This window comes from Eubalaena glacialis, chromosome 9, assembly GCF_028564815.1.
Source record: "Eubalaena glacialis isolate mEubGla1 chromosome 9, mEubGla1.1.hap2.+ XY, whole genome shotgun sequence".
In the NCBI taxonomy this organism is placed as follows: domain Eukaryota; kingdom Metazoa; phylum Chordata; class Mammalia; order Artiodactyla; family Balaenidae; genus Eubalaena; species Eubalaena glacialis.
Genome location: NC_083724.1, coordinates 106,530,695 through 106,546,694, shown reverse-complemented (window position 1 = coordinate 106,546,694; position 16,000 = coordinate 106,530,695). Strand labels below are relative to the sequence as shown.

At 39.7% G+C, this 16,000-nt stretch overlaps 1 long non-coding RNA gene across 1 annotated transcript in view; it reads left to right on the top strand.

The window, feature by feature from the left end:
* Positions 1-15,645, top strand: part of LOC133097499 (uncharacterized) — a 28,881-nt gene extending 13,236 nt beyond the window's left edge. The window contains exons 3-4 of the long non-coding RNA XR_009702022.1: positions 11,591-11,775; positions 15,211-15,645. This is a non-coding gene — a long non-coding RNA (uncharacterized LOC133097499). The remainder of the gene's footprint in view (positions 1-11,590; positions 11,776-15,210) is intronic.
* Positions 15,646-16,000: the final 355 nt, after the last annotated feature.

Sequence of the window (16,000 nt, the reverse complement as noted above, 5' to 3'; positions counted from 1 at the left end):
CTGAAGGACTTCTCTGGTGGTCCAGTGGGTAAGACTCCGTGCTCCCAATGCAGGGGGTCCATGTTTGATCCCTGGTTGGGGAATTAGATCCCGCATGCATGCTGAAACTAAAGATCCCACATGCCACAAGTAAGACCCAGAGCAGCCAAAATAAATAATAAATAAATAATTAATAATAAAGTGGCTGCAAGAAATTTTTAAATTACATCTGTGGCTTGCATTTTACTTACTTACAGTGCACTATTTATGGTTTAAATAGTTTGTGTGTGGTTTGAATTTTCCAACAGTGAGTGTATATTATTTTCACATTCAAGCTAAATGTTTTCATTTCTTACTGTTTTAGTGTGTTAAAAAAATATATATATAACATAAAATTTACCATCTTAGCCATTTTTTTTTTTTTTTTGGCTGCACCACCTGGCATGTAGGATCTTAGTTTCCCAACTAGGGATCAAACTTGTGCCCCCTTCATTGAAATCACGGAGTCTTAACCACTGGACTGCTAGGGAAGTCCCTCATCTTAGCCATTTTTAAGTGTACAGTACAGTAGTAACTATATGCACCTTGTTGTGCAACAGATCTCTAGAACTTTTCATCTTGTAAAACTGGAACTCTATACCCATTAAAAAACAACTCCCCACTCCCCCCTGTCCCCATTTGCTAGTAAGCACATTCTACTTTGTGTTTCTGTGTGTTTGACTATTTTAGATACCTCATATAAGTGGAATCACACAGTATTTGTCTTTTTGTGACTGGCTCATTTCATTCAGTATAATGTCCTCAAGATCCATCAATGTTCTAGCATGTGTCAGAATTTCCCTCTTTTTAAGGCTGAATAGTGTTCCATTGTATATATACACCACATTTGCTTTATCCATTCACCGGTCAATAGACATTTAGGTTGCTTCCACTTCTTGGCTATTGTGAATAATGCTGCAGTGAACATTCATGTGCAGATATCTCTCTGAGATTCTGTTTCCCATTCTTTTGGATATACACCCAGAAGTGGGAGGGGTGTTTCCATTTCATAAATGTTTTTCTTCCCTTTAATTTCCTCTGTGACCCTCCATGCTCAGTGTCTGCCCTTTTTAATCATCTGAAATTGTCCTGGCAAAGACCTCCCAAATCTTTGGAAATGTTGTCAATTCCAGTGGTCGTGTTTCCACCTTATGTTACCTGACCTCTCTGTGGCATTTAGCACTGTTTACTACTTCCTTCAGGAAACTCCATGTTTCTTGGCCTTGCATCTAGTTCCCCACCCACCATCTTCCTAGCCTCTTTTACTGGCTCCCACACCTCTGCCTGCCCTTAAAACTGATACAGCACAGGACTTTTCTCAAGCAAGCTTTTCACCTCACACTTGGTGTCCCCCATTCCCCCACCACCACCTCATCCAGTCTTTTCTCAGAGGCTTCAAATCTATTTGCTCCTCAGACACCTAGAACTCCACATGTTCAACTCTGCCTGTCCTATCCCCCACCCCCTGCTAAGTCCACCGCCCTCACCTGCTCATTTCTGTGTGCTTTCTTTTCCTGACACATAGTGCCTCTACCATGGTACTGATAATACCCAACAAGTTTCTGGGAGTGAACGAAGAAACCTCTTTCTCATGTCCACTTCTATTTGTTCCCTAGATGTTAACTCTACTTCTTAAATATCTCTCAAGTTAATCCATTTTCTTTACCTCTACAGCCAGTGGTCTAATTCAGACCTCCATTCTCTTACCTATTGAGAATTCTCTTAACTGGCATCTGAGGGTGTTTTTTACACCTAATATCATTATGTGAATAAAATACAGGAGTCATACAAAATCTCCCATGTAATTATTAAGGTAACAACCTGAGCAAGACTTTCTAGAATTCTCATGTAAACGCAATTCAGTAAGTATTTTCCCAGCACCTACTTTATGCCTTGCATCAGGCTAGACCCAGGGAATGCCAAGATTAAAAAGACAGTTTCTTTCCTCAAGGACATCACAAGTTGATGGAACTGATGTCACAAACTGGCATATAAACACTTATAAAAACAAATGCATTTTATTGCCTTTCATACCAAGTGTAGTGGGACAATGCAGGAAGTAGTAAATACCCAATTCTCTCAGATTCATCCTCCATACTGGTGCCAGAGGATCTTTCTAGATCCCAGCTCCTATAGGATAAAGGTTAAAATCGCTAACCTCACTAGCCAAGTCCCCCATGACCTGGATTTTCATCCCCTACTTTGTTCCTCTTGCCCCTGTTCACAAGGGCAAGAACATTCCAGGCTTTGTCATGTTTCCAGGCCTTTGTATTTGCTTTTCTGCCAAAAAAACCTTTCTCTTGTTTGTGGGTGTGTCTGGTGAATCACCTCCTCTATGAAATCTCCCCTGCCCTCTAAGTTTGGATGGTCACACTCCTTCTTTTGTCACATAATACTGGAACCAGCTTCTATTAGAGCACCTGCCACAACCAAATGTGTTGATTCATTTATTTTATAACAGCTTTATTGAGAGTATTCACATACTATACAATTCACCCATTTAAAGTGTACAACTGAATTGACTTTTATTATATTCACAGAATTGTGCATCTATCACCACAATCAATTTTAAAACACTTTTATTACCTCAAAGAGAAATCACACATTTCTCAGCCATCACCCTTCAACCTCCCCTTTCCTCAATCTCCCTCGCCCCAGGCAACCTCCAATCTCTACTCTGTCTCTATAGATTTGCCTCTTCTAGACATTTTGTATAGGTGAAACCATATAATACATGGTCTTTTGTGACTGAATTATTTCTCTTAGCATAATGTCTCCAAGGTTCATCCATGTTGTAACATGTGTCAGAACTTCATTCCTCTTTATGGCTGAATATTATTCTATTGTAAGAATATCCCACAGTTTGTTTATCCATTCATCAGGTGATGGACATTTGGGTTGTTTCCACTCTTTGGCTGCTGCTAGGAACATTTGTGTACAAGTTTTTCTGTAGACATATATTTTCATTTCTCGTGGGTATATACACCTACGAGTGGAGTGCTGGATCATATGGTAACTCTATGTTTAGCTGTTTGAGGAACTTCAAGACTGTTTTCCACAGTAGCTGCATCATTTTATAATTCTACCAGCAGTTTATGAGGGTTCAAATTTCTCCACATCCTTGACAACACTTATTATTATCTGTCTTTTTACTATAGTTATCCTAATAGGTGTAAAGTGATAGCTCATTGTGGTTTTGATTACATTTCCCTGATAGCTAATGATATTGAACATCTTGTCATGTGTTATTGGTCATCTATATAACTTCTCTGGAGAAACGTCTATTCAAATTATTTCTCCATTTCCTAATTAGGTTGCTTTTTTTATTGTCATTGAGTCATAGGAGTTCTTTACATATTCTGGGTATTAATCTCTTATCAGATATGTGATTTGCAAATATCTTCCCACATTCTGTGGGTTGTCTTTGTACTCTGTTGATAGTGTTCTTTGATGGGCAAAATTCTTAATTTTGATGGAGTCAATTTATCTAGTTTTTCTTTTGTTGGCTCTACTTGTGACGTCACATCAAAAAACCAAAATCATGAAGATGTTCTGCTATGTTTTCTTCTAAGAGTTTTATAGTTTCAGCTCTTATGTTTAGATCTTCAATCCACTTTGAGTTAATTTTTTATGTGGTAAGCCCTTTGCCTATTTCTAATTGAGTTATTTTTCTTTTTTATTATAAAGTTGTAAATCCATTTATTTTTATGCATTTATATATGCTAGTCTCCTCCTTTAGTTTGTGATTTCCTTGAGGCAGAGATTGTCTTCCCAATTTTGGCATCCTCAGGGCCCAACTTAATATTAGGCATAAAATAGATGTTGAAAAATTATTTATTGAACTGAGTTTATACAATATTTCTGAATAGAACTACTCATGTTGTTACCTAGGAAAGTATATATGGCAGATTTTGCATTCCAAGTACTATTCATGGTTTGAAATCACGTACCATGTCTGCTTTTATTGCATTTTCTTGATGTTGTGCAGTTTCTTTTGCTGAGTGAGTTTCTGTTGCTGGTTCAGTTCAAGCCTAAATTCTGCTGGTTTCTTCCTGTTTCCTTAGAAGCCATTAATAGTCAATCCCCTTTTCTTTGCAATCTTCTTAAACCAGGATAAAGTGAGTAAGAGAGAATCCAATGCAGGTGAGGCCAACCCCAAGTGTACAGACAGGGTGACAGGCCCCATGACAACCTGGAATACATCTTATCTAATGGATAGCCTCTCCTGTGCCCACACATACCCAATGTTGCCTGGTCTTTTAAATTTGGATGTTTATGAGAAGTTGCCCAACTTTTAAGTGTTGGTAACTAATTTTTTTTAAAAAACATGATTTTTAAACATGTTTTAAACAGGAGGACAGCAGTTTGTATCTTTGATCTATATATATTTACTCAACTCGTGTTAAATTACTCACTGTAGCTTGGGTTCCAGTCTTTAAAGTCTATTAAATTTCTTCTGCCAAACAAAGTACTAATTCTGAAGCTTGCCTTAGCTTGTCATTACTTATTATTTATACCATGCTGAGTTAATCCCTGAATTTGACCAAACATAAATCATTGGATGCCTATCCTGAGGAGTTTCTGTCTTCCCCTGCACTTCAGAGAATTACTAGATTAGGCAAAGAAATCTCAGATGGGTTATTGAACGCAGAAAAATCAAACCTGCCCAAAGAAGCACTTCAAACAGATAGTCGTGCCTTATACCATATGCCCTACTCTGAGGAAAATCATAACCTTTGACCTACTTCTCTCTGAACAAATATTCAATTACATGATTAATGAAATCGATGTTTACAATTAAGTTGCTACATTTCTTTGAATGATTTCTAAAGCTGTTTAAAATTTTGCTGGTGGATAAATACCACTTGCAGTAAGTGCAAAAGTTGTCCTTGTTCAAGGAGTTCTGGTTCTCAGCTGAAAGTGCTCTGAACCACGGTAAGCCAGGAAGGAACTTAAAGCAATTGCCAAACAATTGTTTGTATTGTAGGGGAGGAAAGCTCTTCCCTTTTTCCCTTCCAGTGGCTAGTTTAGTAATTAAATTGACATAAGACAGATTAACAGGAGAAAAACAAATTTAATTTTGTATGTTCGGGAGTCCATAAAAATATGGGACTCAAAGAAGTGACCAAAGCAGACTGCTTTTATACCTTTTAGACAAGGAAACAATAAATGTGTGAAGAATTGACAAGATGAAGAAGTTTGGGTTTGGAGTAGTAAACTAGTGAGGAAGTAACAGGTTTGTTTATACAGGTTTCTCGGCCCTAAATTCCCTATCTTTGGTGATATGGGTGCCTTCTACCCTCCTAGTACAGGGAGGGGACTTTTCACAGGGGAGATTTATCTCCTGCTTTCAGGGGGAAAAAGGAAGTTCGGAGTGTCCTTCTTGCAACAGCTGTTTCTCAAGTTCTTTCAATTCAAAATCATCAATATTCCAAAGTGGCATATCTTGGAATGACATATTCTGAACCTCTGCAATGATTAGAGGCTTCTCAAATATAATATACTGAGAAGCATACCCCTGAGTTTGCCCTTATTCTTGCCTCTCTCCTCTCCTCCATCTTAGTAAATGGCCATGCCATTCACCAGGTAATCAAACCAAAATCTTTCTCTCCTTGCCCCAAACTTATACCTATCCATCAATATTCAAATGTCCCAAACATTTTGATGTGCTAAATGTGTGCATTTGGAGCTAGCACTTGCCTCAGAGCCTTCAGGCTTCACCTGGGCTCACTGATCATCCTTGGGGCTTGGCTTTGTTGTGGGCTGGGAGCCACTTCTAGGCACTAGTAAGTTTAGAGTGAAGGCAAAAGGATAGGTGTAAATAAACACCAGACAGCAAACCCTGATAGAATGAACGATGCTGACGGATGGGTGCGCACAGAGGAGAGCTCACAGCCCATTTCTGGAACACTGAACGAAGACGGAAGAGCGTTGATGGAGGAAATAGCAAAGGAAACCACAGCCCAGAGGAAACCACAGCTAGACTAGGAGATGCATCTGGCGGGGGGGTGGGGGGGGAACAGACTGCTCTGCCTGTAGAATTTGGGACGGGCCCAGGGCTTGACACTTAGCGGCAGGAGAGAAGAATGGGGCTGAAAACCAAGCACTGTCTGAAGATCTGTGTACAGGAGGGTCAACATCCCCCTACCCAACCCCAGTCTGTGCACAGAGCTGCCGAGAACATCAGCCAGGCACTTACCCTGAGCCCAGAGGAATGTGCCCAGTCAGGGAAGGACTTGGGCAGCTGGTGTGCAGACCCAGAGCGAAGACCACCTCCTGCTGGAATGCAGCTGTTGAGGGGAGGGGGGCAGAGTCTTATCTTAGCCTTAGGTGCTTCTCTGCCCACTCCTGCTGAGGAGTCCAAGGCAGCAGTCCCTGCTCCAGTCCCAGAGTTTTCGTCCACCTTTAGGGGCTCACTAGAGATTAGACAAAACTTGTAGCATGAAAGAAAGCAACCAGGATTCTAAAGAGAGAGAGAAAGGCAGAGACAGAAACTTATCTCGGAGGAAGCAGAGGGAATTCAGAGAACAAGAGAGTATAAAACAAAGAACATAACAGAATAAAACCTCTTTGATCAGCATCCTCAGAGAGATTTTAGAAAACATTGCATCCATAGAACAAGAGCATGGCACTATGAAAAATGAGCCATGTGAAAATACCCACAACAAAAGCCTCTGGAAATTAAAATTGTTTCACAAAACATAAAATAACAAATATGGATGGACAATAACGTTTAGGACATTTCAGAGACTACAGAGAGAAAGAGGAGACAGAAAATATGACAGAAATAATAAGAGATATAGATGATTAAACCAGGATTAATCCAGATACAACGCCTAACTAGTAGGAAATCGAGAGAGACAGAGACAGAGAGGGAGAGAAACAGAGGGGAAGAGAAGAAGGAGGAGGAAGAGGAGGAGAAGGAAGAAGAGGAGGAAAAGAAGAGGGGGAGGGAGAGAGAGAGAAAGAGAGGGAGAGAAGGAAAGAAAGAGAACATAAAATGTAGAGTAGAAAATTATCAAATAAATAGAGAAACGTTTCCAAGAGCTGAGGAAAGACACAATCTTGAGATTGAAAGAGGCTTTGAGAGTATAAATTAATATACCACTTTGAAGAGTGACTTGACAGTAATTCCTGGGGCTGACTGTTCACACACCCAGTAATTTCCCTTTTGAGTCTGTCCTCTGGGGCAGAGCTTCCCGACCAGGTGCCCCAAGTTGAATGCAGATGTGTGGAGTTTGTATGTGTCCTCAGGTGTCCCCTGGTGGCTGAGCAGAGCCAGGGGCATTTAGGGCTGCTGCGATCAGCACCTCCTGCAGGAGCAGCTCCATCCTGTGCTGACTCCAATCTGCCACACCAGTAGTGCTGTGTCTGGTGCATGATGTGACGTGGGAAGGTTGGGAAGCATTTGTCTCAACACAGGACATATAAGCAGCTTATGCGGTGATGTTCGTGGAAGCAAAATAAATGGGAATAGCCTAAATATCTACCAATGGATTAAAAAGTAGTGCATTTGCTGTGCAAACTATTATATATAGGATGGATAAACAACAAGGTCTTACTGTATAGCACAGGGAACTATATTCAATATCCTGTGATAAACCATAACGGAACAGAATATATATGTGTGTGTGTGTGTGTGTGTGTGTGTGTGTGTGTGTATATATGAATGATATCTGAATCACTTTGCTATACACCAGAAACTAACACATTGTAAATCAACTATACTTCAATAAAATAAATTTTTTTATAAAAAGTAATGCATTGATCATACAATGAACGTCACACAAAATAAAAACATGAACTGGACTACACATATCATCATGGATAAAGTCTGAAAACAAAATGTCGAATGAGAAAACAAGTTGCAAATCATTTATATAATGTCTACAATACCATTTATGTAAAATTAAAAAAAAAACAGTGGGCTGTATGTTAAAAACAAGCTTTCTGAAACTGGAATCTATGAAAAGAATCTGCAATATCAAAATTTAGAAGATCACCTGAGATGAAAGGAAAAAAATACACTTAAAGATTTATGATTTGGAAGCAAACATTTGATGTGTACCTTCAAGAAAAAAAGAAAAGCAATGACTATAAAATACTAGATAAAATATACAATGGTAAGATAATAGCAAAGGGGAGGGGGAAAATGGTTGTGAAACAGGTAGAAATGAAAAAGAAGGAGGATGAAACAAGGAAAGAATGTGATGTGAAGGACAAGCTTGAGTCACAAGGCTAGAATGCAGCAAAAAACATTGAACTCTATGACTGAATCAATATCACACTTTTTAGAACTACCATATGACCCAGCAATCCCACTTCTAGGTGTATACCCGGAGAAAATGATAATTCGAAAAGATACATCACCCCAATGTTCATTGCAGCACTATTTACAATAGCCAGGACATGGAAGCAACCTAAATGTCCATCAACAGAGGAATGGATAAAGAAGATGTTGTACATATATACAATGGAATATTACTCAGCCATAAAAAAGAACAAAATAATGCCATTTGCAGTGACATGGGTGGACATAGAGTTTGTCATACTGAGTGAAGTAAGTCAGAGAGAGAAAGACAAATATATGATACTGCTTATATGTGGAATCTAAAAAAAGGGTACAAATGAACTTATTTATAAAACAGAAGTAGAGTCACAGATGTAGAAAACAAACTTATGGTTACCAGGGGATAAGCGGGGGGAGGAGGGGTAAATTGGGGGGTTGGGATTGACATATACACACTACTATATATAAATAGATAACTAATAAGAAACTACTGTATAGCACAGGGAACTCTACTCAGTACTCTGTATATGCCTATATGGGAAAAGAATCTAAAAAAAAGAGTGGGTATATGTATATGTATAACTGATTCACTTTGCTGTACACCTCAAACTAACACAACATTGTAAATCAACTATACTCCAATAAAAATTTTTTTTTAAATCACACTTTTAATTAATATAACTTTAAAAAAATATTTTTATTTATTTATTTAGGCTGCACTGGGTCTTAGTTGCGGCACACGGGATCTTTAGTTGCGGCATGTGGGATCTTTTAGCTGTGGCATGCATACTTCTTAGTTGCGGCATGCATACTTCTTTAGTTGCAGCATGTGAACTCTTAGTTGCGGCATGCATGTGGGATCTAGTTTCCCGATAGGGATAGAACCCAGTCCTCCTGCACTGGGGGTGCGGAGTCTTACCCGCTGGACCACCAGGGAAGTCCCTAATTTATTATAACTTTAGAATAAGCTTTAATATCTGATTACGTTACTCAACTTTCAATATCTTTCTTTTAACACTTAAAAATATATTCATATTTTCTTCCTTTTGAAGAAAAACTTTTTAAGATATGACAAATAAAGACACTACCATAATTTTATACAAACAAAATATTAATTATTAAATTTGAAGAGAATTATTTTTAAGTTTTCTGGACTTTAGTTAATGATTATTTTTTAAAAACTACCAATAAGACTTGAGAAAGTATATTTGCTGTGATGTTTGGTGATGCTCTACTCCACGATCAGGGGATGTGAGTCTCCATTATTTTATGTTTTCGAGGCCTGACTTTATTGACAAAATTATAAGCACCTTAGATGTAGGAAAGAAAATGCATTTACTACAGAAAGTAAATAAGGTAGTTGACATATTACATATTAATAAAAAAGTAGAACAGGATGCTGTCCAAACAAAAATTCTGGGACTTCCCTGATGGTGCAGTGGTTAGGAATCTGCCTGCCAATGAAGGAGACACGGGTTCGATTCATGTTCTGGGAAGATCCCACATGCCGTGGAGCAACTAAACCCATGTGCCACAACTACTGAGCCTGCACCCTAGAGCCCACGAGCCACAACTACTGAGCCTGCACGTCACAACTATTGAAGGCCGGATGCCCTAGAGCCCACACGCTGCAACTACTGACCCCACGCTGAGCCCACGTGCCGCAACTACTTAGCCCACGTGCTGCAACTACTAAGCCCACGTGCCTAAAGCCCATTCTCCGCAACAAGAGAAGCCACCACAATGAGAAGCCCGCGCACCACAGCAAAGAGTAGCCCCTGCTCACTGCAAGTAGAGAAAGCCCATGTGCAGCAATGCAGCCAAAAAAATAATAGTAATTAATTAATTAATTAATTAGTTTTTAAAAAATGCTTAAGAAACTCAAGAATGAAATTATCCATTCATTCACTCCACAAATCTGGATAAGTGTGGACTAAGGAGCTGGGGACACACGTGGTCCATGCCTAATGGAGCTTCTATTCTGGTAGAAGGACCAGGTGGAGTTGGGACCAACATCAAATAATAATCAGTATCATGACTGAAAAGAACAGAGTTTTGTCTGAAGCCTTAGGAATTGCAATTCAGGAGACACAGATGCAAGTAAAACCAAGAGTGTTCTGGGGAAGAGAAACAGGAGGTTATAAAGGCAAAAGCTACAAGGTTATTACAGTTGTCTTGCAAGACTTATAATTGGCTCTGATGCAAAAGAGAAATACTTGTTCCTTTATTTTTTTCTTTTCCATTATGATTTAGTACAGGATATTAAATATAGTTCCCTGTGCTATACAGTAGGACCTTTTTGTTTATCTATTTTATATATAGTAGTTTGTATCTGCTAATCCCAAACTTCTAATTTATCCCTCTCCCCCACCTTTCTCCTTTGGTAACCATAAGTTTGTTTTCTATGTCTGTGAGTCTATTTCTGTTTTGTAAATAAGTTCATTTGTATCTTTTTTTTTTTTAGATTTCACATATAAGTGATATCGTATGGTTTTTGTGTTTCCCTTTCTGACTTTATTTAGTATGATAATCTCTAGGTCTATTCATGTTGCTGCAAACGGCATTATTTCATTCCTTTTTATGGCTGAGTAGTATCCCATTGTGTATATATACCACATCTTCTTTATCCATTCATCTGTTGAGGGACATTTAGGTTGCTTCCATGTCTTGGCTATTATGGGAAATATTTGTTCTTAAGAGATAGGCTGAAAGGGCTTCCCTGGTGGCGCAGTGGATAAGAATCTGCCTGCCAATGCAGGGAACACAGGTTCGATCCCTGATCCGGGAAGATACCACATGCCACAGAGCAACTAAGCCCGTGAGCCACAACTACTGAGCCTGTGCTCTGGAGCCCGCGAGCCACAACTACTGAAGCCCACATGCCTAGAGCCCATGCTCCACAACAAGAGAAGCCACTGCAATGAGAGCCCGTGCACCACAATGAAGAGTAGCACCCGCTTGCCACAACTAGAGAAAGCCCGCACACAGTAACAAAGACCCAACGCAGCCAAAAATTAATTAATTTAATTTAAAAAATTTTTTAAAAAGAGAGAGATAGGCTGTCACAAGTTATTTAGGATAAGGATCCCATAAGTATCTTGGGTTTCTGGAACACTGTGCAGATGATCTGGATGCCTGTGTTAAGGCAATAAGTGGTCAAAAGTTCAGATTCCATCCAAGCTGAGACATGCATAAGTCCCACCTCATCAGTGGCCTCCTGACTCCATTTTAGAGAGCTCTCTTAGCAATACTGACTCCATTCTGATTTTTCTTTTACACCAGAAACTGGAATGTAAAGTAGAGAAAGCTACAGGTGCCCCAGGGGAGATGTGACCCAGCCTAGGCATCAGGAAGAGTTGCCTTGAAAATGTGATGAGTAAGCTAAGAGCTGAAGGACCAAAGGAGCTAGCAAGGCAAAGAAGAACAGAAGAACATTCCAGGTGAAGGGAGCTCAGGTATGGAGCCAGGTGAGAAATTATTGACTAAAATGAGAAATCTGTGATTACGGACTTCCCTGGTTAAGTGGTTAAGGTTCCACTGCAGAGGAGTATGGGTTTGATCCTTGGTCAGGGAAGTTCCACATGCCATGCAGTGTGGCCAAAAAACACAAAATCTATGATTACAAATAGTGACATTGTCACTCAAGAATTACCAATGCCATTTCTATTCATAAAAGGGATTTGCTCATAGGGTCCTCGGAACAAGATGTGGACTGAGTTTCATCTTCACAGTAAGCAGTCTGGTAGATTACACAGCTCTACTATTCTGAAGTAGAAACATATTCTACTATGTTCCATCTAAGATTGGTATTCTTTCTGCAGTTGCAAAAACACAATATTCAACAGCTTTTGTATAGCTTCGTCAACTGCTTTTGTATAGCTTTGTAGCTTCATACAAGATAAATGTCCTATATCCCAATATATTGACTGGTTTTTGTATCTTATAAAAATATTTTGCGCAGAGGATGCTTTGGATTATTTTTTTTCAGAATTTAGAATGTTGCACATGGTGGGGGGAGGGGTACAGTTGGAAACCTTTAACTACCAAGTAGAAATTTCATGATGTTCTATATTTGAATGTGTAATTTCATTAGTGATGTATTCTTTTTCTTTCTTTTTTTGCTGTTTGCAGTGACTATTTCAGAGTTCACATTACAAGTTTTACTTTGAAGATTTTATAAAAATACAATTGCCTACTTTAATTTACAATACTGAATTTTCAAATAAAACAAGGATGCACAGTGATTGAGGTCCTAGCCAATGTAATAAAGAGACAAAAACTAGGAAGTTGAATAATGGAATGATGCTTGTCTTACAAAATTCAAAGTGATCAACATAAAATCTAGTGGAAGTAGTAAGAGAGTTCCATTAGGTGGGCAGGTATGGTTCCAACAAACAGTAACCATTCACCCTGAAACCAAGCCAGACCCTGAAGGGCCCTCCTGGGTACACGTCCCTTCATGTCCTGGCTTCTGATTTGTAAAAAAAGCTTTAGTCTCCTAGGCCTTCCCCAAGTTCCAAAGATCAGACTCAAGCAATTAAGTATTACAGAAGTGAGAAAATGCAGAAACAAAGGAAAAGCAGTCAAACAAGATAAGTTCTAAGCCTGAACAATAGAGTCACAGGACTCCTAGTTCCTCCTGAAGGGATATAGATAACAATCTGATGCATATCCTTGAGTTTTTTACAGAAACTAGGACCCACCCCCCCCCCACCCCTGCCCCAGGTTGGAAACTGCTAACCACAAGCACACAGACACCAGGCTGGTTGGAACCAGAAGGTTGAGGATTGAGATTCCTGAAATATCACCTTGTTACTGCACCACCAACCAATCAGAAGAATGTCCACAAGCTGATCACGCACCCTATGACCCTCACCCCTAATGTTGCCTTTAAAATCCCTGAAAGCCATGAGGAAGTTTGGGTCTTTTAAGCATTGGCTACCCATTCTCCTTGCTTAGTGCCCTGCAAATAAACACTGTACTTTCCTTCACGACAACCTGGTGTCAGTAGATTGGCTTTACTACATGGCAGGTGAGCAAATGTAAGTTTGGTTTGGTAATAGTTTTTCACATAGGAGAACATCCTTACAAGGACCATCCAGTTAGAAATGTAATGCAAAATAATCCCAATGAAAACTATAAAAAAATTTACCAAACTTACTCAGTAAATTCAACCAATCTTAAGCCTAATGGAACTCGAAACGTGAATTCTAAAATTTTTCTAAAAGATAAATAATATCTGCCAAGATTTTTTGAAGAAGAGGAATGATGAGAGCACACTGTCCTGTCACAGGTAAAATACTGATGGCTGTGAAATGAAAATAGTGTGGCTTTGCACTGCTGCAGGCAACTTGACCAATGGGAATTTAGCACATGACAAAATCAAAGTTCAAAAATGTAAAGAAAGAATGGATTATTTTTTAAATGGTATTGAGACAACTGTCTGTCCATCCAAGAAAATCTGAGATGTCTTTCCGGTGTATGGGAGCAAAATTTGCCACACCAGATTGTGTCTCTTTGGCATGAGGATTAATACAGGCTGATTATTTTTAAGAAACAAGAGACTCAGGAAGTCTTTCTTTCTCCCTTCCCTTTAGCTGCCTAAAAGAAGTTAGATAAAGGGCTTATTTACAGAATAAAGCTGTCCAGAGTTATCTGCAAAGAATATGGGTTAGGTGTGGTGGGGGAAACTCAGCAGGACCCAGAGACCAGAGTTTGCTTTGTGTCCCCTCACCTCTGCCTGGCCCAGCAAACATTTATTTACCAAACATTTGCTTTTTCAACTTCCTGTGAATTGCCTTTCTCCTCTTTGAAGTTCCAAACTACTATCCCCAACATCTCTTTTGTCTTTAGCTGAAGATGGTATTTAAGGTCAGGGTTTCAGCCATTTGGGTGAGTTACTTAGTTTTCCTGCGTGTCTCCCATGTACAGGTTATTAAACTATTGTTTGATTTTCCCCTGTTAATCTGTCTGATGTCAATTTAATGCTTAGACCAGCCAGAAGAACCTAGAAGGGTAGAGGAAAATTTCTTCTTCCCCAACATCAGTTTAAGAATCACACAGCCTTGGGACTTCCCTGGTGGTCCAGTGGTTAAGACAATGCACTTCCAATGCAAGGGGTGCAGGTTCAATCCCTGCTCAGGGAACTAAGATCCCACATGCCACATGGTATGGCAAAACAAAACAAAACAAAACAAAAACACACAGCCTTAAAATGTTTTGTATTGATTAAGGATGTAAATGTTAAAAAGTGAAATTATAAAACTACTAGAAGAAACCAAGGGGGAATTTTTTTTTTAATTATTTATTTATTTATTTATTTATTTATTTATTTATTTATTTATGGCTGTGTTGGGTCTTCGTTTCTGTGAGAGGGCTTTCTCTAGTTGCGGCAAGTGGGGGCCACTCTTCATCGCGGTGCGTGGGCCTCTCACTATCACGGCCTCTCTTGTTGCGTAGCACAGGCTCCAGACGCACAGGCTCAGTAGTTGTGGCTCACGGGCCCAGTTGCTCTGCAGCATGTGGGATCTTCCCAGACCAGGGCTCGAACCCGTGTCCCCTGCATTGGCAGGCAGATTCTCAACCACTGCGCCACCAGGGAAGCCCTAAGGGGGAATATTTTTGATTGTTGGGTGGGAAAGTGAAACCAAACAGAATTCTGTGGGTCTCCCAGGTACAAATCCTTTCTGTGTCCCCCGTTTCTTGTTTGTAGAAAATAAGCTTCATTCAGCTTCCATGACCTTCCCTGAGTTCCAAAAGGCAGGTTCAAACAGTTGCTAATCAGGGAAGGGAGGGAATACAGAAACAGGAGAGAAGTCAAGAAACAATAGTACAGACTTGGGGCTGGGTCCTTGTTCTTCCTGAAGGAATATATATAATAATACCTTTGAATTCTTCTGCAGGAACTAAGGTCCCCACCCAGGTGGAAGATGGTAACTTCAAGCTGAGCACAAGATTCCTGGAGCACCACCCTGTTACCTCACCACCAGCCAATCAGAAGAAAGTCACACACCCTGCAACCCTTACCCTAAATTTGCCTTTAAAAACTTCTCACTGAAAACCATCAGGGAGTTCAGGTTTTTTAGCACGAGCCACCCATTTTCCTTGCTTGACCTGGCAATAAACCTTTCTCTGCTCCAGACTCCCACATTTCAGTTTGTTTGGCCTCACTGTGCGTCGGGCACACAAACTTGTGTTCAGTAACAAAAATACTGTTAGGGACTGAATGTTTATGTCTCCCCCAAATTCATATGCTGAAATCCTAACCCCCAGGGTGATGGAGTCTGGAGGTGGGGCCTTTGAGAGGTAATTATGAATGGGATTTGTGCCCTTATAAAAGAGGCATCAGAGAGCTCCCTCACTCCTGCCAGGTGGGGACACAGTGAGAAGACAGCTGTCTAGAAACAAACAGTGGGTTCTCTCTAGACACTGTATCAGATGGTGACTTGGTCCTGGACTTTTAGCCCATAGAAGGTGAGAAATAAATTTCTGTTGTTTGTAAGCCATGTATGGTATTTTGTTATAGCAGTCCAAACAGACTAAGACAATGACTTACTAATGAGGATATGAAATGCAAAAGCCATAAAGAAAATAAATAGGTTGGACTTGGCTGCATTAAAATTTAAACTTCTATATGGCAAGACACCATAAAAAAGTTAAGCAAATAATGCACGAAATTTTTTTAACATAAGA